This window comes from Eulemur rufifrons, chromosome 29, assembly GCF_041146395.1.
Source record: "Eulemur rufifrons isolate Redbay chromosome 29, OSU_ERuf_1, whole genome shotgun sequence".
In the NCBI taxonomy this organism is placed as follows: Eukaryota; Metazoa; Chordata; class Mammalia; order Primates; family Lemuridae; genus Eulemur; species Eulemur rufifrons.
The window spans coordinates 36,018,729-36,040,177 of NC_091011.1; the positions used below are offsets into that span (position 1 = coordinate 36,018,729).

At 33.3% G+C, this 21,449-nt stretch overlaps 1 protein-coding gene across 1 annotated transcript in view; it reads left to right on the forward strand.

The window, feature by feature from the left end:
• Window positions 1-21,449, forward strand: part of AGMO (alkylglycerol monooxygenase) — a 303,863-nt gene that overhangs the window by 209,793 nt on the left and 72,621 nt on the right. The gene's annotated exons all lie outside the window — the stretch shown is intronic.

Sequence of the window (21,449 nt, forward strand, 5' to 3'; positions counted from 1 at the left end):
CTGGGCTCCATCTAGTGGTAAAAGGTAATTGTAGGTTTTTATCATTTTCCCAAACCAACCTTTTACTCAAATTTATTTAATAAATAAAATTGGTATCCTGAGGGCATCATAAATTACATTTGATGTTCTTTTTAAGAAAGAGTATTATCCAAGGTTAAAAACTTGTGTCCACCATTTTATTTTGTACTACTTCTAATGAGAATATTTTATTTCCTCTACTTTATAAAGTTTGACTTAAAGCCAGGTGTTGTGGTGGGTGCCTGTAGTCCCAGGAACTTGGGAGTCTAAGGCAGGAGGCTCATGTAATCACAAGAGTGCCCAGAACCAACCTGGGCAACATAGTGAGACCCTGTCTCTAAAAAAAAAGTTATTGGAGTGAATGTCCATTTATTCATTTAGGTATATATATGTTTTTATTCTTTTGGTTTCTTTCTCTTTGCCTCTTATTCTTCTTTTTGTCATTAAAGGGCACAGAAAAAAATTGCAGCACAACCAAGCTAAGATGTCATAAACTGCCTTTTAGTTTAATGTTGTTATCAACAATAACAAAACTCATTATGAAAAATATGATATCAACATATTAATGAAATAAATATAGTGTTCAAAAAAGAATTGAATGAAAACATTTAGATGAATAGGTAAATGTCAGACATGAAGTGATAAGGTATTAATACAATACTATATTTTCAATTTAAGCATTTTTCTTTTTACATGGTATTTCTTTTAATGTTTTGAGCTGTTATTTTTTGTTTCAATAGCTTTTTTTTTTCATTTTTTAAATACATTTTAAAGGCCAAATCTATTGCTAAAGTAGTGTCATTTCTGTGGATGTGTATGTAAGAATTTATTCTTTGCTAGATCAATTTTGTGAGAATGTTTTAAAAACAGTTAACATAAGCTTTTTACAGTAAATTTTAATCTGAAATGCCCTTGTACTTTCACTGATTAAATTGTTACAAATAAAATTACATTTAAAATTTTAAATATAAAATTAAATGTATAACTGCCAATATATATAATTATGTGTATATGTGTGAAAATATATATTAGGTATAATGAATGTAATTTAATGGCTTCTCATTCCTTCCCAATAAAAGTAGCATTGCTGATTTAAAATGCATTTCAGTTTTGATACATAATTTAAAAATTACTTCATAAAACCAACTGTATATATCCAGAATATATTTCTCAAACAGTGAAATTATAATCAAATATATTAAACAAAGTTATTTTAATTTGAATTATACTTGTCAATGAGAAACAATTACAGTGCTTCCAGAGATGATCTTCAAAGAGTTTTTTTTAATGTTAAACACTTGATTTTTAAAAACTCAAATTTAAAAATTTTTTTTAGATTTGGTTGGGAGCAGCCTGTAGAGATTCACTAGTGGACACACCTCAGAGTGGGGACATTGAGGGGACAATGAAGGCTAAACTCTGGGGTCTCTAGCCAGGGGTCAGAAGCCAGGTAACAAAGCAGAAATCAAGAAGCAATTCCAGGACAACTGAACAAGATCAAAGAGCCAAAGCCTATTGGGAACATGCCATGAAATATTCTGCTGTAATTGTCAGAGCAACCTAAGATGGGCACTTTAAGGGGTAGATGATCACCAACTAGGAGAGAGAACTTTGGGATCTGGAATATATAGGATGAGGAGTAAGACACGTAGGGAAGAGCTGGCTAATACCAGCATCTGAAAGTCCGAGATATTGACGCAATTTTCTGCCTCAGCTCTAGCGTATATACCACTATTATTATTTCTACATGAGAATGAACGGGTAGAGCCTGATCTGAGACTAGTTGGCGATAACTGAGTGGGTTACTGCTGTGGAGTGATAATCACAATTGTGTGATAGAAATATTACCCTAAAGTAGTCTTATTTTACTACATTTATATTCATGATGCATTGTTATAGTAACAAGGTAACATATAGTTATTATGCATACCTGTATTTCAATACAAATTACAATATTAAAGAAAGCAGCACTTTGGGAAATAAAAATGTCTGCAGGAACCTTGAGTTTTCAAGTTGCCTCACTCTGAAGAAGTAGCAAAAACAATTAGTTTTGAAGCACTTGTGTGCACTTAAAAGGACCTTAAAGCAAAGAAACACATATTTGACAGCATCTCATTTCTGTTTTGAGAATATCACCATTTGAAAATGATCACAAAGTCATGAAATCATCTAGTACAGTATCATGGGGCTGTTTCCTTGTTACCAGCTGCAAAGCTGCTCTAAATCCCGGAGTCTGGAGGTAGGCTTTTCCATCACACAGCCCTTTGCTCTGGCAAAAGTCACAGACTCTAAGCTCAAGAGAGAGTCCCAAGTGATATGTGAATCTGCACATTATTTTGTGTCTAAATGTCATGAGAGATTGGGAGTGACTCAGTGACTTATGTGAATATTTCAGCAGCTTCCTGTAGCATGAAATTGAAGATATAATTGTTTAAGAAACAAACGATAAAAAACAACAATTAAGTATCATAAAACAAAACTCAAAAGATCAGTACAATTTTGACAACATCCCTCTAACCATCTCCAAGTGAAATATTTATAAGGTATATGCTGTATTTCTTCCCCCATATTTTCTCTTTACCTCCTTGAAAGGAAAGTAGGGGGATTTCTCCCATGCTGGTTATTTTTCCCCCATTTGAATTCCTCTAATTCTTTCATATCAAAGAATTTAAAAGAAGAAAACAAAACAATACATCCACACAAACAAGAACCTGAACAGTCAAAATTAATTTGTCTCTGACTATTGGAATATTTTCTTAGGGCAAATTGTTTATATCTATTTATGGAGATTATTCAATAAACAAATTATCTTGCTCTTTAATCTATGAAAAACAAGATCATTCTGTTCACATACATTTGCTTGTTGTCTCTTTATATTGGAAACTGAAAAGAATTCTTGTTACTCCAACCATTATTCTTTAAGGATGTGTATTTAAATATTATTAATAGCTATGCCTAATTTCTATCCTTTAGTCACTCAAGATGATCTTCGTGGTTATGTACATATTACCTACTCTTTCCTTTCCTGATATAGAAAAAAATCGATATATTAATATATTTAAATTAGAAGTCCTCAGTCCTAGTAACTTGTTCTTTTATCCTCTTCATTCCTTTATGTCCTACTCCCTTCCCAATTGGTGTGACATAGATCTGCCAACTTTCTATCAAGCTTACACAAAGTGCTTTGATTTGTTAAGTTGTCTGATGATATGTATCTTGGAATCTCATTTCTCTCATTAGTCATATATTGCTATTTAAGAAGGAAGCAAATTTTCTTCTAGTAATTAGATTCTTTTATTAATAGCTTAACCACTTTTGTTTAGTTTATTTCCATTTTTGATAATTTTATTATTCTAGAAAACCCATAAAGACAAAAATTTTATTAAATAGACTGCTAATTTTCCATTGTCATAACTCAAGATTTTGGATTCTTTAGTGTAAGACTGGTATGAAGATCAAAGTAGAGAAAAATAGCTGGTTTATTAGCCTATAGAGAATAATAACCAATCTACCCATATTTTTGGAATCTCCTAGAGTTCAAGTTACAGAAAAAACTATTGAAACAAAGTCTCAATTCTCTTTTTGTCTTTGTTTTTTTGTATTAAAATCAAAAGTTGATTTTTGTTGAGTAGATGTTGTCTTATAGATGTAGCAGTAATATATATCTTTAGAAATGTTTAGATATTGCACCATTAAAGACAAAACTTTAAGCAAATTGTCTTACCCACAAGTGAAGACTGTTGAAATGAGAATCCTTTCTTTATATTTTCCCATTGCCTTCTGCCCACCACTGCTCAAAAAAATCATCAAGAGCTCCATTCTTATCATTTGTTAATTTTGGACATATCTGTTCTTGTTTGAAGGTGCTGATGTACTTATAAAACATTTGCCACCAACAGATTCTCAATATTACTTAATACAAGAAAATATCCCACTTGTAAACTTATAGTGCCAGACTGTTTGGAATTGGGTATATTTTTGAGAAAGATACATGTACAATGTATTATAGCATACCCCTTTGGGGGCAGTGGCAGTTCCTTTTTGTCCAACAATCAATATATTTTTTTGCAGAAAATTGTATGACTGTTCACATTAAATTGTCTAAATGAAGAATAGGAATAGACTTCTGCCAATTCCAGTTAAGTTTTATGGCCAACTCAAATAAAAAAAATAAAAAAGAAAGAAAGAAAAAGAAAAAAAAAAACACTTGGATTTCTGAGCTTTTGGATTTCAGAATTGCATGAAAATAATTGTAAATTTATATCAAGTAATCTTCTCAGAGTTTTTTCCATCTCTCTCTCTCTATTGTTAGGACAGAGTGGGTGAGCAGTTTGGACTATGAGTTTCCTGACAGAGCTATTTCAGATAATTTGCCAAAATACAACGTATACAAGTCATGCAACAGCTAAACTTCATTTTTAAAAACTAAAAAATCCAGTTATATAACCCAAATATAACATATATTTGACCACTATGTTACATGCAATTGTTTCAACTTGATGTCCCTGATCAGAAAGCGAAAGTTTTTTTTTTTTTTCCCCAAATTTGGAGATTTTTTTTCAAGCTCATTTATGTGCATATATTTATTAGGATATATATAACACTCTGTGACATCCATCATCTCATTTACTAATGGCTGTCAGTTCACTTCCAATAAAGGGAAATTAAGAATGTTAAGCTACTCTGAAAATCTAACCACTTAGAAAATAAACTATAAGTTTGCACTTAAAGCTCCTTTTTATTTCTTCCCAATTACTTAAAGTCTCTTTTTCACTTTTTACAAATTTAATCATAATCTATTTGGAATATTTAGAAGTAAAATCTCTAAACAGTTTTGGAATTGGTATGAGAAGTCTTAGGGAAGAATCCAGAAATGAAAATTTTCACACTGAGTGGTGACCATGGTATGGCTTCTCTCTGGCTACTCTGAAGAATTTATTTTTGTATTTCTGCAATTTCATAAGGATATTTCTAGTTTCACATTTCTTTTTACTTATCTTGCTTAGGATTCTTTGGCTTTCTTGAAATTATGAATTTATTTTTTCAGCAATTTGATAAATCTTTACCTTTAGTCTCTTCAAATACTACCTCTAAATCATTCTCTTTTTCCTCTCACTTTGAAGCTCTAAGTAAGCATAAATATGTTATTACTGTATGTTTTTACAATTCCTTCTATTCTATCTTCCCACTTCCACTCCTGTCCTCCTGGGTTTCATTCTGGGTTGTTTCTTTAGATCCATATTCCACTTCAATTGTGTTCATTTTATCTATGTCCGATTTGCTCCTGAACAATTCACTTAATTTTTAATATTAGTTGTATTTTTCAGTTCTACAGTACATAGACATTCCTTTTCCAAATATTTTATGTAACTTTATACCATTTTCTACCCCCAAAATTAAAGCTTGGTATATATGTCCTTAAAATATTAAAGTTATATATCTATAATCTATGTCAAATAATTCTAATTTGTGTTGGAAGTACTTGTGGGTCTGCTCTGTTGTCTATCATTTCTCTTCTCACTCATGGAATCTTTCATTCTTATGTTTCTGGTAATCTTTGATTCTGTAATGATATTAAATTTAAAGATTAATTTATAGAAATATGTTAGGGTCCCAGGCAAGTGTCACTTTCCACCAAACAGGTTTTAAATTACCATTGCTGGCATCGTTAACAATCCAGGTAACGTTAATTCAACTTTGGGACATGAGATTGTCTACCCATGTGGCTCACAACCAAGCTTCAGAGCAGGGATTTATTATTTACTTATTTTATACCCCTACTCTGAGGGGACATCCATAAAGCCCCAGTCCAGGGTTGCTCCTTTGGAAGACTCCAGACTTGGCCTTTGTTCTTCTAGCTTCCTCCAGTTGATAAATGCCATGAGAGCAAAATAGTCTTGAATGTTGAATTCTTCTTTATGGATTTCTGTTCTCTCCCATTTCTTGCTCTAGTATTCCTACATTGGCATTCACTGATGTCTCTCAAACATATTTTGAAACTATTTTATCTCACTTTTTTAGTGGCTTTAGTAAAGGGTTTGGTTGCCAAGATTGCCATTACACAAAAATAAAATCTTGTGATGAGGCATCAACAATCAACTCTGTGAAGAATAGAAATGAATAAGAGAAAGCTAGAACAGGGCATGTCTAGTGAAGAAAAAGGAGGATGAAAAAAAGACCCAGTGAAAGATTTTGGCAATATTCGATCTTACAAATAGGAAGAAAGGGATAATAAAAGGCAAAATAAAATTTTTAGAAGATGTCAATGATTAACACTATAAGAATGGTCAAATAGAATTAGTCCTGAGAAAAAGGTAATCAAATTTTGTAATAAGGAATGTATCAGAGTTTAAGGTGGGTAGCTCTAGGAAGCAGCCTTGTTTTAGAGTCTTCCAAAGTATTAGTTAGCTAAAAAGTATATTTAGCAACGTCTTTAAAAGGATAGGTAAAAGCAAAAAAAGAAAAAATATTGAGTCAATGTAGTACATAATTCTAGTACATATTTTAAAAATTTATCACTTATTTTAATTAAATGATACCGTGGCTAAGTTGTAATTAAATTTCTTCATGAATAGACCCCACTGATGATGTTTATCAGATCCTTCTGTTAAAGTTGGAAGAATGAGAATAGTAGATCTTCCATATTTTTCTTAATTTCATAATATTTAATTTCTATGAACTGGAGGATGATCTTTTGATTCTGGTTCATAAACTCAACTGAGTCAATCATTTCAGTTTGTTCAAACATGTGGACTAGGATTTCAAGATCAGGAAGGAATTTTTATCTTAAACTGGTCCATGTAAATGATGCCATTTTGGTTGATACACTATATCCAAGGTGTTCTCTTTTTCAGCAGAAATCAGAAATTACCTTTTGTTGGAATAGCACTCATATAAGAGACAATTCTAAGGCTTCATAATCATTTTTACTTATACATAACAAAGAATATAAACCTTTCTAAATCCTTTCCAGGGGAAATTATTCATTGGTATCATTGTCTTACTGGGTGGCAAATTTTTTTCTACTGCTTGCTATACCAGAAACTTGTATAAAATCACTTCTCGATCTGTGTTTGGAAAGTAATGAATGAATGAAGGTTGATTTAACAGGTGTTTAAAATGGTAAAAAATTTTAGACCAACCAATAGGTTAAGAAACTTCTCTTATTACAAGATAATATTGTACCCAATAATGTGAATGGAATTTGAACCTCTTTGCCTATCCCCACTTCTGATTTAATAAAGAAAGCTGGATTACTCTATTATGATTTATTCTAGTCCACATTTATTTTTATGTCCCAACACTAAATATAAGCATCTGGTTTCATCAAGACATCTGTCAATGGTCAGGTTACATTCAAATAAACTTTTACAGTGTCTTGGGATCATGGAATTGACTACTTTTCTGGGTCATAAATTCATGCCTTCTATATGTTAGATATAACGCATATCTACAGTGACCATAAAAAATAATCTTAAACTAAAGGATGAAGATTCAAGTTAATATTGATCCCTATAATACTGGAATATTTCCCTGATTTGTGTGAAACAATGACAGAATTTACAAAGTTGAATGTCAAAGTTACTATTTTGAGGGTGGGAATCTCAAGAAGGTTTATTTGGCTGATTAGGTGGAAAGCACAGTTGTAAACTAAAAGTATTTTTAAAAATCCTTATACTTTAATAAACAATGCCACATGTTGATATGCTTGATGTATTTCCTTTAATGTATGTTCATCCTGCTGGTTATAGAGAGCAAAGAGTTGAATATTCTCTTTATATAAAGACAGTTTGATTTTATTACCATGAAATTGAAGTGACACTGGCTCACAGTAAATTATGCTATCTACATACTGCCTGAAATAATAAAATAATTTAAGTGTATGTCACTTAATAGCCCATTGACCTATAAAGTGGGCTAATATATTCAGTTACAAAGAAATCTAATTTGTAACTGTTTTTCCTTGGATTTTTTTTGCTAAAAATTACATTGCTTACAGTTAGAGTTGAAGAGTTAGTATGCACATTAACCCGTTGAAGACTTTATGTCATACAGCAAAACACCTGCTTTATTGAGATATCCTTTACTTAGTTACCTGAATAATGAACTTTTTTTTTTTTTTTTTTGCATGTTTGTTGGGAAAGGCAGTCTCATGCAGACAATCTTCTGACTTCCTCTTGGCTGTGTAATTATGGGTCTTGGGCTTGGAGTACATCTTTACCAAGAGATAAAGGGTCTCCACAGTATGTGCTAGGCTTATCACCTCCAGTGGGAATATCTTTACTTTATACTCAATGAATACTTCTTTGTTCTGAGTCGATGTCCCTCTGGTGTGCTCCCAGCTTTCAGACTCCACTGGGTATCAGTGGAGTCCTACTGTGGGATCAGAAGGGTACATGTAAGCCAATGGCCCTGCATTGGCTGCTGTGTGGGGAAGAAGAGAGAGGGACCCACTAGCCATGGGGAACTGATGCACACTATTGGAGCTCATTGTGCTCTGTCTCTCTTCTATGTAAGAAAAAGTATCGTCCCATCCAGTGCTTGACTGTGTTGTGTATCCCATTGGCGACTCCAATGCCAAGATGCAGCAAGTAGAAGTGTCCAGACTTCTATTTCTGGTGGCTGGCATTGTGATGATCTTTGCTATCTGCCACACAGTTGAATTCTTCCCTTGGCATTTGTGCAATTGACCTACAATTACAAAAGTTATGAAGAGTGGTCTGATGAACTTTTTTACTCTACTCCATGGATGTGCTTGAGAATATTTTTCATATGGTTCTCTTTATGAGAGAGACTTTTCCTCTTATCCCAATAACAGATATAATTATTGTGCAACTGGAGTAACTCCTTTATATCTCTTGTATATTTATGTCTGTTAATTATATAACTACATCTTTTTTATGTGTGTTGGTTGCTAAACAACTGAGAGTTAAATATGCAGCAAATATTCAAATGAGTTTTGCTTTTCTCTTCTTTTTTATTTCAATTATACTTTAAAAGTTTTGCTGTATGTATTGGATTTCTATTGCCAGCACAACAAATTACCACAAACTTAGTGTTTAAAATAACACAAATTCATTATTTCATGCTTCTTTATGTCAGAAGTCTCTGTATGTCAGAGTCAGTTTAGCTGGTTTCTCTGCTCCAGATTTCACAAAGGCAGAAGCAAGGTTCACTCCAAGATTATTGTACAACGAAGATTCCCATTTCCTTGCTAGTTGTCATCTGAAGGCTGCTGTTATCTCCAAAATGTCTCACTCCAATCTCCGTATTGGGGCCTCTACATGTGAGAGCCAACAGCAACATGCTAAGTCCTTGTCACTGTTGGAATCTCTATGATTTTCACTTCTACCACATCTTTTTCTCCTCTTCTGCCTCTAGCCAGAGAAAGTTTACTCACTGCTTTTGAGGGCTCAGATGATTAGATTGGATCCACCTCAATAAATTAGGATAATCTGCCTATCTTAAATTTCTTAACCTTAACTATATCTGCAAAGTCCCTTCTATCGTGTAAGATAATATACTAACAGGTTCCAGGGATTAGGGCATGGGCATCTTTAAGGAGGACATTATCCGACCTACTTCACTATTTTATGCATTTATATATATTTCATTGATATGATATAAATAAAATTTTAGAAATAAACCAAGAAAAATTTTATGAGGTTATTATGATTCAATGAACTAAGAACCTCAAATTATTCTAGATATGAGGAGACCCTGGGTAAATTTGTGAAAGCTAAAATTTGATTTAAAGTATCATATAGCTGTTTTCTTTAATTTTAGAGTTAGATATATGAAATTTTCATTTACAAACTTTAAGCATACATATTTACCACTGTTTTATTTTTTTTTCTTGCCTGATTTCCTAAGTTACTGAACAAAGTACATGTATGACTACAAATTATATCATTACAATAGCCCCCCCCCCCTTATGTGCAGTGTTGCTTTCTGTGGTTTCAGCTACCCATGGTCAAATACAGTATAAAAATATTAAATGGAAAATTCCAGAGATAGGCAATTCATAAATTTTAAATTGTGCAGCATTCTGAGTAGCCTGATAAAATCTTGCACTATCCTGCTCAGTGCCACCTGGGATGCGAATCATCCCTTTGTCCAGCTAATCCGCACTGTGTATGCTACACCTCCCTCCCCATATATCACTATCATCTGCTCCTGACATCAGCTTATCAGCATTGTTATGGCTTGATGATCCAGGATCACCTGAGCAGATGATCCGCCTCCTGACAGATCATATCATTTGAAGATCAATAGTAGCCCAACACTATGTCACAAAGCCTATACCATTCACCTCACTTCAACTCATCACATAGGCATTTTATCATCTTTTAGCATCACAAGAAGGGTGAGTACAGTAAAATATTTTGAGAGAGAGACCACAGTCACTTAACTTTTATCACAGTATATTGTTATAATTGCACTATTTTATTTTTTATTATTAATTTCTTATTAGTTACTGTTGTTAATCTCTTACTGTGCCTAACTTGTAAATTAAACTTTTCCATAGGTATGTACATATAGGAAAACATAGTATATATAGAGTTTGGTACTATCCATGGTTTCAGGCATCTACTAGGGGTCTTGGAATGGAACCTCCTGTGGGTAAGAGGGGACTACTGTGTATCACTATGACTTTGTTGCTTCTCGTCTCTCTTCCTTCTGTTGGAGTTCGTGAGGCAGTTCCTTTACTGAATCAAATTTAGTGTTTGCCAGAACCTTAAATCCTTTGACTTTGCAAAATACAGACATGTCTGCTGTTAAAAAATGCCCATCCTTTTCAGGAATCCTAACTGTTGATACGTGTGTTCCTGGAAGCAGACGAAAGTAAGATTGAATATGAGCCAAAGTAGTTACTAGTTTTAGGATCTTTGAATACTTAAACAGTAAAGTAAACTTACTGTTTTGTTTCTTCACTTGTAAATGTGTTTAATAGTAGCCTAACAGACAAAACTATGAGTAGTGACTATAAAATGTTTAACAGTGTGTTTGGAATACAGTTAATAGAAAGTCAACGGGGGAAGATATTATTTTTATTAAGAAGCATGTTATTACGAATGACCAGTGAGAAACATGCCTTTATTGCCATGAAACAAGGCAAATCAAGGAAGGGTTGTCTATGGTCCCCAACCCCTCGGCCACAGACTGGTACCATCCATGGCCACAAGAAACAAACAAACAAACAAACAACAACAACAAAAACCCTCATTTTTTTTAAAATTTTTAGCCCCACAAGACATTGATCATAGTTATGTTATATAGTGAATGCTCATGTAGATATGTCTACATATTTATAAGTTATTCTTCTGCATTCTTTCTTCATCTCTGATCTTCTATCTCATATCACTTTTCTTCCAATGAATTCATTATTTAGAAATTCTTTCCATGCATGTGGGATGGCAATAAACTCTCCAAGCTTTTGTTTGTCTTAAAATAATTTTATTTCATAACTTTATTCTTGCATGATACCCGCCCCCACACAGACACACATAGAATTCTAGGTTGGCAGCTATTTAATTTCGGCACATTAAAGATATATTTGATTGCCCTATGATTTCCATTACTTTTCTTGAGAGGTCATCTCTTATCTCAACTGTCAATTATTTAAAGAAAACATGCCTTTTATTTTTCCCTAGCCCTGGCAACTTTAAGCATTTCTTTTTGTCTTTAGTGTTTTTAGTTTTAATGTGATCTATTTAGGCTTGGCTTTCTTTTTATGTATCATGCTTAGGATTCTCAGGAGGCTTCTTGAAGCTAAGAAATGGTATTTTATATTGCTCCTAGAAGACCTTCAGCCTTTTTCTTTTCACATATTGCCTCTACTTCTCATTTCCTTTGGAACTCTGATTACATGTATGTTAGACTTTCTCAATCTATCCTCCAGCTCTTTTAAGTTTGTTCTCTCTCTCTCTCTCTGTCTCTCCCTCTATTCCTCCCTTATTCCCTCTCTAAGTTTCCATCTATTTGTTCTTCCATTTCTGCATTTGAGTAGTTTCCTTAACAATTCACAAATCCTTTATTCATATGTGTCTAATATGGCATTATAATGTGATATTAAGCTTATCTATTTACTTTTAGTTTGGGGTTAGTGTAATTTTTTATTATTAACTTCTGTCTTCTTAAAATATATTACTTTATAGTTTTGTTTTGTTTTGTTTTCAGAATATTAAGGGGGTACAAATGTTAGGTTGCATATATTGCCTTTGCCCCACCCAAGCCAGAGCTACAGCATGCCCCATCTCCGAGACATTGTGCACCACACCCATTAGGTGTGAATATACTCATCCTCTGTGCCCCTTCCCACCTGCCCAACACCCGATGAATGTTACTACCATATGTGCATATATGTGTTGATCAGTTAGTACCAATTTGATGGTGAGTACATGTGATGCTTGCTTTTTCCATTCTTGTGAAACTTCACTTAGTAGAATGGGATCCAGTTCCATCCAGGATAATATAAGAGGTGCTAGTTAGTTCATCATTGTTTTTTGTAATTGAGTAGTACTCCATGGTATACATATACCACATTTTATTAATCCATTCGTGTCTTGATGGGCACTTGGGTTGTTTTCACATCTTTGCAATTGTGAATTGTGCTGCTATAAACATTCTAGTGCAGATGTCTTTTTTATAGAATGTCTTTTCTTCCTTTGGGTAGATGCCCAGTAATGGGATTGCTGAATCAAATGGTAGTTCTACTTTCAGCTTTTTGAGGTATCTCCATATTACTTTCCATAGAGGTTGTACTAGTTTGCAGTCCCACCAGAAGTGTATGAGTGTACCTATCTCTCCACATCCATGCCAACATTTGTTATTTTGTGACTCTATTCTCACTAGAGTTAAGTGATATTTCATTTGGTTTTTATTTGCATTTTCCTGATGATAGAGATGTTGAGCATTTTTTCTTATGTTTTTTGACCATTAGTCTGTCTTATTTTGAAAAGTTTCTGTTCATATCTTTTGGCCACTTTTTAATGGAGTTGTTTGATTTTTTATTGCTTATTTTCCTGTGTTCTATATAGATTACAGTTACCAGCCCTTTATCAGTTGTGTAGCATGAGAATATTTTCTCCCATTCTGTAGGTTGTCTATTTGCTCTCGTATGATAGTTTCCTAAAATAAATAAATGGGACCTGATCAAATTACTTTATAGTTTTTTACTAGCTGAAAATATTTTTAAATTTATTTTTAATTTCTTTAAATAAGTCAAACAGAATTATTTTAGAATATATGTCTGATAATGTCAACAGATCTATTTCTACCTTCTACTATTTGTGCTTGTTCTCATTCTGATGCTTTGTTTCCTTATGATCTTGAGTATTTCTTATTATGTGCTGGTTACTGATTTTTAAAAAAAAATTGTAGTGATTTATTATTGGCCTAGGATGAGGGTGACTTCCTCTAGAGAGAATTTGTGTTTGCTTTGGTCAAGCAGCTGGAGGATCTACCAGACCAGATGTTTGGTCCACCTAAGTGATGTAAACTTGGCTGCACATCTGAGCAAAGATTGGCTTGTGATTGCAACTTCTTGGGGACATTTTTTTCCCACCTATGCTTAGTCCTAAGCGAGTTTCTCTTTAGTTGCTTGGTGTTAGAAAGGTTGGGTAGGATCATTTGGGGTTTCAGATTAATGTGGGGAAGGTTTGCTGTTAGATTCCGAATCTTGCATGTTTTCTGGATTTTCATTTATTTTCCTCTTCACCCAGGTAAGGATGTCAAAAAACAAGTCATGTTTGCTAGAGCACAGATGTATTCATCCCAAAAGTAGTTTTTGCACTCCATGAGTTCCCATTTTCTCTTTGATTTTGGCTCTGTAATTCTCTAGTTAGCTTTTCAGTGCTTTTAATAATTAAAAAAAAAATCTAGCATTTTTATCTTTGTTTTTTTAGTAGCAGAGTTCTTTTACCCTGTGTGGTAGGCAGAATAATGGTCCCACAAATATGTCCATGTTCAAATTCACAGTACCTGTGAATATATTATATTACATGGCAAAGAGAAATTAAGGTTGCAGATGGAATTAAGGTTGCTAATCAGGTGACCTGGAGATGTGGAGATTATCCCTGGGTGGGCCCAATGCAATCACGAGGGTTTTTATATGTGAAAGAGGGAGGCAGGAGAGTCAGAGTGAAGCGATGTGAGAAAGACTCAACTGGCTATTACTGCTTTGAAGATGGAAGAGGACCATGTGCCAAAAAATGCGGGTAGCCTCTAGAAGCTGGAAAATGCAAGGAAACAGATTCTCCCTTAGAGCCACCTAAAAGGAACAAAGCTCTGCCAACACCTTGATTTTAAAACAGTGAGACCTAGTTCAGATTCTGACCTCCAGAACTGTTAAGAATTAATTTGTGTTATTTTAAGCCATTAGGTTTGTGGTAATTTGTAACAGCAGCAATAGGATAATAATATACCCTTGCCTGACCAGAAATAGAAACTCCCTCTTATTTTATAAAGAATGTAGTTAAATATTAAAAGAATGAAAATAACAAGAATATGATCTCCATATTTTGATTGTTTTAGGCACTTATTATTATTTAAAACATTATAATAGTGAAACAATATGATAGTAAGGAAAGTAAGGGAATTTTCCATCAGATCCAATTCTTAAAAATTTTTTTTTTTTTTAGTATTAGTGATTGATGTTTCCTACCTTAAATCCTGATTGATTTGAAACTAAAAGACAAAATTTTCCAAATGGTAAGCAAATATGCTTACTTTCTGGCAAAATGATAGAAACTGAAATTTTTCCTGGTCCCCTTACTCCAAAATTATAGCTAAGAATGGAATGGAAATTTTTGCTAAAAATATTATCTTGACATTTTTAGCAAATAAAAACCTAAATAACTACAGCTTTGATCATTTACTACATGTGAGTTTTTGTGAGAGCTTTTACATTTGTTTAAGTAACATTACTGAATCAAATTATTCTTTAAATTAAAACCAAACTTGATCTATATAAAGTGTGCCAAGTTACTCAGCCCTACTGCTATGTGTTTGCTCATAGCAGCTGCTAATCCTAAAAGGACTGGCACAGAGCATGTGAGGAGCTGGGGACTGGAATCCTATGACACACCATGATGAGCAAGGATTTCCTTCCAGACAGCATATGATATATTTTTTTTCATCGTAAAATTTATATGAAACTGCAGGGACATGGATGTATGTACTGTTAATCTGAAAACCTGAAAAGATGGTATTGGAAGAATTAGACCTTACTTCTGCTGACCTTGGAGCCAGTGTACTCTCCAATGGGTAGCAAATTTATGGAATATGGGGAGCAATGTTTTTTAAATAGCATACTGATCATTAACTGAGGAACGTTGGGCAAGTCAGGTAGCTTCTCTTGGCTTTATTTGTATTATCTCTAAAATTATGAAAAATAAATGTAATAATAAATAAGGTTCTTCCCTCTCTAACATTCTATTTTAAGGAGGTGTATACAAATACACCTACATACATCTACACACAAATCTATAAACACATATTGTATTACATGTAATATAGTAATAAATAAGGATGCTCCTTCTTTAACATTCTGCATATGTCTTTTAAAATGAAATTCAATTAAAACAACACCTGAGTTACATTGGTGAGATGAGATCTTATAGTGAGGCTCAGAGGAAATGGGGAAAGGTACATTTCATTATGGCTAGGGCACTGGACTTCAAACTTGGCTTAGTTTTCTCCCACCCAGAAAGTTTGTTTTATAACTCTTTTGATATAGTTTAAGATCACTACCACAGAGAGCTGTCACAACTACACAAAGCTGTTAAGAAAGCACAAAGTATTTCCTCTCTGCTGACCATCTTTTATTGGTACCTACTCAAAAATTTGGAGATGTCCTCCTATGGAAAAAATGTTGGCCCTATTCATCTTGCCTGTCTGTAAAACTGCTCAGTGAGGATAATGATGGTTCTTCATTATGTGTGCCTGTAATTGTAATTAAGATGTTCCCCCAAAGGATTTTTTAGCAGGACTTGTCTTCCTATAATAAGCCATGTCTCTTTTATACCGAGCATTTGATAAATAACCACTCTAAGGAATTACTGCTAATGAACTATTGCTTGATGTGGCTGTTTGAGCAAATGATTTCAGCCTAATGCCTGAATACCTGGGATAATGGAATGAGTAGCAAAGGTTCTCGATATTAAGAAATAGTAAGCTTTTAAGTTGTACATTTATGCCAAATCACTGTTTGACCATCTAAAAGTCAGTGATTTTAAAGCCAAACTTCAATTGGATTGAATCTCAATTTCACCATAGGTTGACTGAATGTGTTTGGATAAATTACTTAACCATTGGGAAACTTTGTTTCTCTATCTACAAAATGTGGAAAATATTCCCTGTTTCCAAGAGTTATTCAAAACCTCCTATAAACCATACAACATATTATATTAATTGTTATTCTTGTGCTATAATAATAATATCAGCGATGCATAATAATCAAAGGGCTTTGCTTAACAGAGAAGTATTTATGTGATTTAATTTTTTTTAACATTTTGACCTATTATCCAGAAAGTTCTGATGAAAAGGAATTGTTTTTAAGAATCTTACAGTAAACAAAGGCAAGCAAATGAGTAAACAGTAACTGTGCACCATGAAAAATGTCATGATGTAGGTAGATACTAAGCAGATGCTACAGGGATATCAAAGGGAAATCCACTCTTGGTAGTTCAGAAAATTCTTCTCAAATGAGGTAAACTTGATCAAAGCCTTAATGAACAAGTATGGAAGAATGGGAATAAAGTCAGCAGAGGAGGGATAGGGACAAATTTTTAAATAGGAAAAAACATGCAAAGTTATGACATGTTCTCTATATTAAGAGAGCAACCAATACTTGGAGTGAAGAGTACATGCATGTACGAGGAGTAAAAGGGGTCTGATTATTAAGGGATGTGCATACATGATAAGCAGAATTTATGCCACTCTGAAGTTATGAGGCAAACAGAAATACTTTAAACAGAGAAATGACACCAATAGACTTGCTCTTTTGGAAGATTTTTCTGGCAACCTGTGAGTAATGGATGGAGAGCTGAAGGGGAAATAGTGAGAAAAAAGACCAGCAAGACTGGAAGCATTGGAGCTTGTGGAGAAATTCCAGGTATTTAGAAAATTGGAATGAAATTGAGTTAGACTGAAGCACCAGGCATTAGGAATGAAGAAATGCCATCAGATTTGTTTACTGATTGGTCAGAAATAGGGGATGAAGGATGGATGAGTCTTATTTAGTCTCTTAAATTTCTGATTTGGTGAGTGCATATTTTCACTGAAAAAGGAACCTAGGAAAAGGCAAAGATGTGAAGGGAGAAATTTTGAGCTTATTTGCTGGCATGTTTCTATTGAGGTACCTGTGAGATACCTGAATCTCAGCTGCAACTCAGGAAAATGGGTCAGACCTGGAAGTGTAGATTTGCATGTCAGTTTGGAGATGGTAATTGAAGCCATATGCATAGAAGCAATCACCTTGGAAAAGTTTTTGTTGTTCTTCACTTTGATGCAATTATATGATTAGGTAATTATAAGGTCTCTTTCCCACAAGCTTTGTACGAAAAGAAACCTCTAGTATACCTTAGCAATTTATTTCAGAGCACCCACATTAGCTTTATAACAAGTCAATTAAAGAATCATATTATTTTAGATTTTAAATTGATTTGACCATCTAAATAAAAACATTCTATATCCACTGCTGCCATTGTCATTTCTAGAAAACCAGAAATTTTCAACTCTACTTATAAGTAAATATGAATGCCTGTTTTAACTTTTTCCATGTGATATAATTGGTGATTCAAGGTTTCCTCCAAATAGATGGACTTGGCTTGAAGAAAAGTCATGTCAAATAAGAATTCCCACATTTTAGGGCCCCAAAGCAATCTGTCATAATGGAATACAAATTATGTCTTTATCTCTCACAAGACTATTAAGAGGTGATTAGACTAGACAATAAGATATTGTGATATATGAATGTCATCAGTATTACTGGTAGATTTTTCTTATTAGTGATGGGATAATTGTATAAGTACAAACTGAAAATTATTATATTTTTCTTTTGGAATCACTCCATTATCAGTTCACTTTTGAGTAATTGTAAATGTAGACACTTACAAAGCTCTTTAATATTAAAACTCTCCCAAATTCAATGTGCTTTAATTCCTTTAATGCCAAATACAATGTGCTTTAATGACTGTAACTTATGCATTTAAAATGGTGAACTATTTTATACAAAGAAAGAGTTCATTACCTTTGTTATGATGATTATAACTTATTTTAATAATATTTTATATACCACATATATAAATTATGTTTCTCCAATAGCCCTTTCCAGTGTAGCAAACTTAGCATAATAAAGTAGAAATCCTAGTTTAGGGACACACTGTTCAGCCTATAAGACTCAGTACAATCTAAAATAGTAGGTGAAAACTTAAATTGTGCTAATTCTAAACATTAAAATCCAACTATTTGAAGCATTAACAATGCTTAATAGTGTCATAAATCATATTAACTTTTTAGTAATGTAACAAAAATTGCCATATTTTGTAATGCTTTTTTTTTTACACAGTCATATTCTGTTATAAGTAAATTTGGGCTCCAGGCCAAGGAGAACTTGGAGAACTTTTAAGTTTGAGAGACTGTCTCACAGCTGGAAATCACCCCAAGGTGGATTGATCGCAGAAGAATATGTTTCCTATTATCCAGCTCTCTACCAAACTATTTCTTGTAGCTTGAAAATAATAAAGATTTTGTAAGCCCCAAGAGGTCTTTTTTGATCCATGAATGAAGTTACCCTGGATTCATATAACTAAAATCTGACTTCCTTTCAGCCATTGAAATTCAAAACCCTTCTATTTATTAGTATGAAATAAGAAAATTTCTCCAAAAAGTGTCAAAACTTGGTATTTAATGAAGTCAATGTCAGTGCATATCAAAAATTTTGATTCCATTTAAGAAGAGTACAATATGATGTGAAAGCAAATGTAAAGTGAGTAATGGAAGCAGATTAATTAAAACGGAATATTAAAGGGTGCACTCAGCCTTTAAATGATTCTTTAACTTTTTCCTTAAACAAAAATTATACCTTTTCCTTTTATCTTTCATAAAATTGATTTTATCCACATTTAAATGTTTAGAATTATCAATTAACAGAAAAATAAGATATTCAGTATATTGTTGCTTTAAAATTTTTGTTGCCCAGAATTTTAAAATGAAATGAATCTTTGTTCTTCTACCTACAGTGCCATGTTACTCATGATGCATTGCATATTTTTAGTGCCTATTTGTGCAAAAAATGAAGTATAATTCGTATATTCGTCTATAAGACTTCTCTAAAACTATAGTTTTCATTAATAATGATATAGTAGAAAAACTAAGTTACTTGTGTAACTATGGCATCCTAGTTAAATTAGTTGCATATCTAACGTAAAAGTCAGATCTTCATTCCAAATTCTGGATCATATATATAGTCAAATTATATAGGAATATAATTCTGAAGTAATTTTCTTCAGAATAAAATTGAGAATTATAAATATTTATTTAATACAGCCATGTGAGGCAAGGGAAATCGCTACAAAAGCACAAGGTTTAAACACTGGCACAATCGCTCATTTTGCCAGGTGAAAAGAAATTGATACAACATGTTGAACTTTGATCATTCATGTTTCACCAGTGAACCCAAGCATACAGAAAATACTTTACTCAAATTGCTCACAATAAGTGCCAATCCTCATTTTTCCATATCAAGGAGAATGGGGATATGAAGGAGTATAAAAAATCTGCAGATAATCTTCAAATCTTGTTTTAGACAATACTTTTCACTTCCTGTCTTATCAAAGGTTTTTTAAACCACATTGTCTAACAGGGTTGCCTTCTCCTTGCCCCTGTCTGCCCTCTTGTGGAAAGTAACAGAATGATAACAAGCAAATAAGGAAAAAAGACGCGTGGCAGAAAATTCATGGTAAGATGATGAATAAGTTCTTAAGATAGATGTAACCACAAGTCACTGGATAATCACTTCTAGTAAGACTTATTTGTATATTTCAAAATAATGCCATATTCTTAATATTAAATTTAGTTTTAACTACTAAATGTCAACTGGCTTACTTTGCTTTAAGTTTGCAGGAGGGAATCCCAGAGGAAGGGGAAAGCCGGAGGAAATCGTTATCCACTGTGCTTTCCAGGGTTTAACTAAATCATTGGCTAGAGTTGGCTTTCCTCTGAAATGTTTTGTGTAACTGAAAGTGTAAAAATATATCAGATTTTCATGAGAATATCTGGGTGGTGGGGTCGGGGAAGGCTTATCATTTTTTAGTTCTGTTTTTGTTTATTGACAAATTATTATTTGTTTCATCTGCAGTCATGCAGGCAGCATGCGAAAAAATAAGTTTCTGTTTCTTTGAGTTCATTGGACTATTAAAAAATCATGGCCTTGTAAAGGTTCAATCAGGGACTTTTCAAATAGATAAACAGAACCCTTTACTCATAACCAATAACTGAATAAATATGATTTTTATTATAAAGTAACCTGAAAAACCCAAATCCTTCCATTGTAAAATCTCCCTTATGTTTTCCTAATAAAACTGATGCAACAAACACTACATAACCACCATTCAGCAATAACAAAATTGAAAACTCAAAATTTCTTCAGTTTTCCTTGTACCAATAGATTTGAGATTTTAAAATTTCTGTCCTGGTTTGGCCTTGAACTTCAATCCAACTCTTCCCTTCCACAGCTGTTTGCTGGGTGCATTCTTATTTAAATAATGGGGCTCTGTGGAGAGCACCTCAAGGGAGCTGAGTGGATGGAGAGAGCTGGAGGAGAGAAAGGGATGAAAGAGACTTTAAAAGATGAAACAAATGTTACGAATTTATGTAGGTCAAGACATTTAAAGTTTGCTTTCATTTATATTGCTATGGAATTTTTCAGCTACTTTGAGCACAGACCCTACTTTTTTAATAGAATAAAAAATTTGCCAGATGCTGTCAAGCATTGGATAAAAGTATTGACTTGGTACTATTATCTGTAAAAGAACTGAAAGTTGAACTACCATGAATCTATGTTTTAGACTTGGGACTCAAGGAGTTCAAGGAAAATACTTTTGGATATTTTGAGCTACATACCCACAGGCCTATTCTCTTTCTGGTACTTTAATGATAAGTAGGAGAGATTATCAGAAAGAGAATGGATCCTTACTATCAAGCCAACAAAAAAGTCCACATGTGTGCATGTGTGTGTGTGCACATAGAAGTATATATACACATACTTCTTTTTATCTTTCTTTTCTACCTCGCGTTTTTAAAAGGCAGGGCCGACTTAATATTGCATTTTTCCATAGCTTGCATCAAGTTCCCCGTGCTCCACTTACTTCTTCTCCTTTTCAGCACCTTCATAGCCCTCACATTCTTTTATGGCAGAACACAACTCT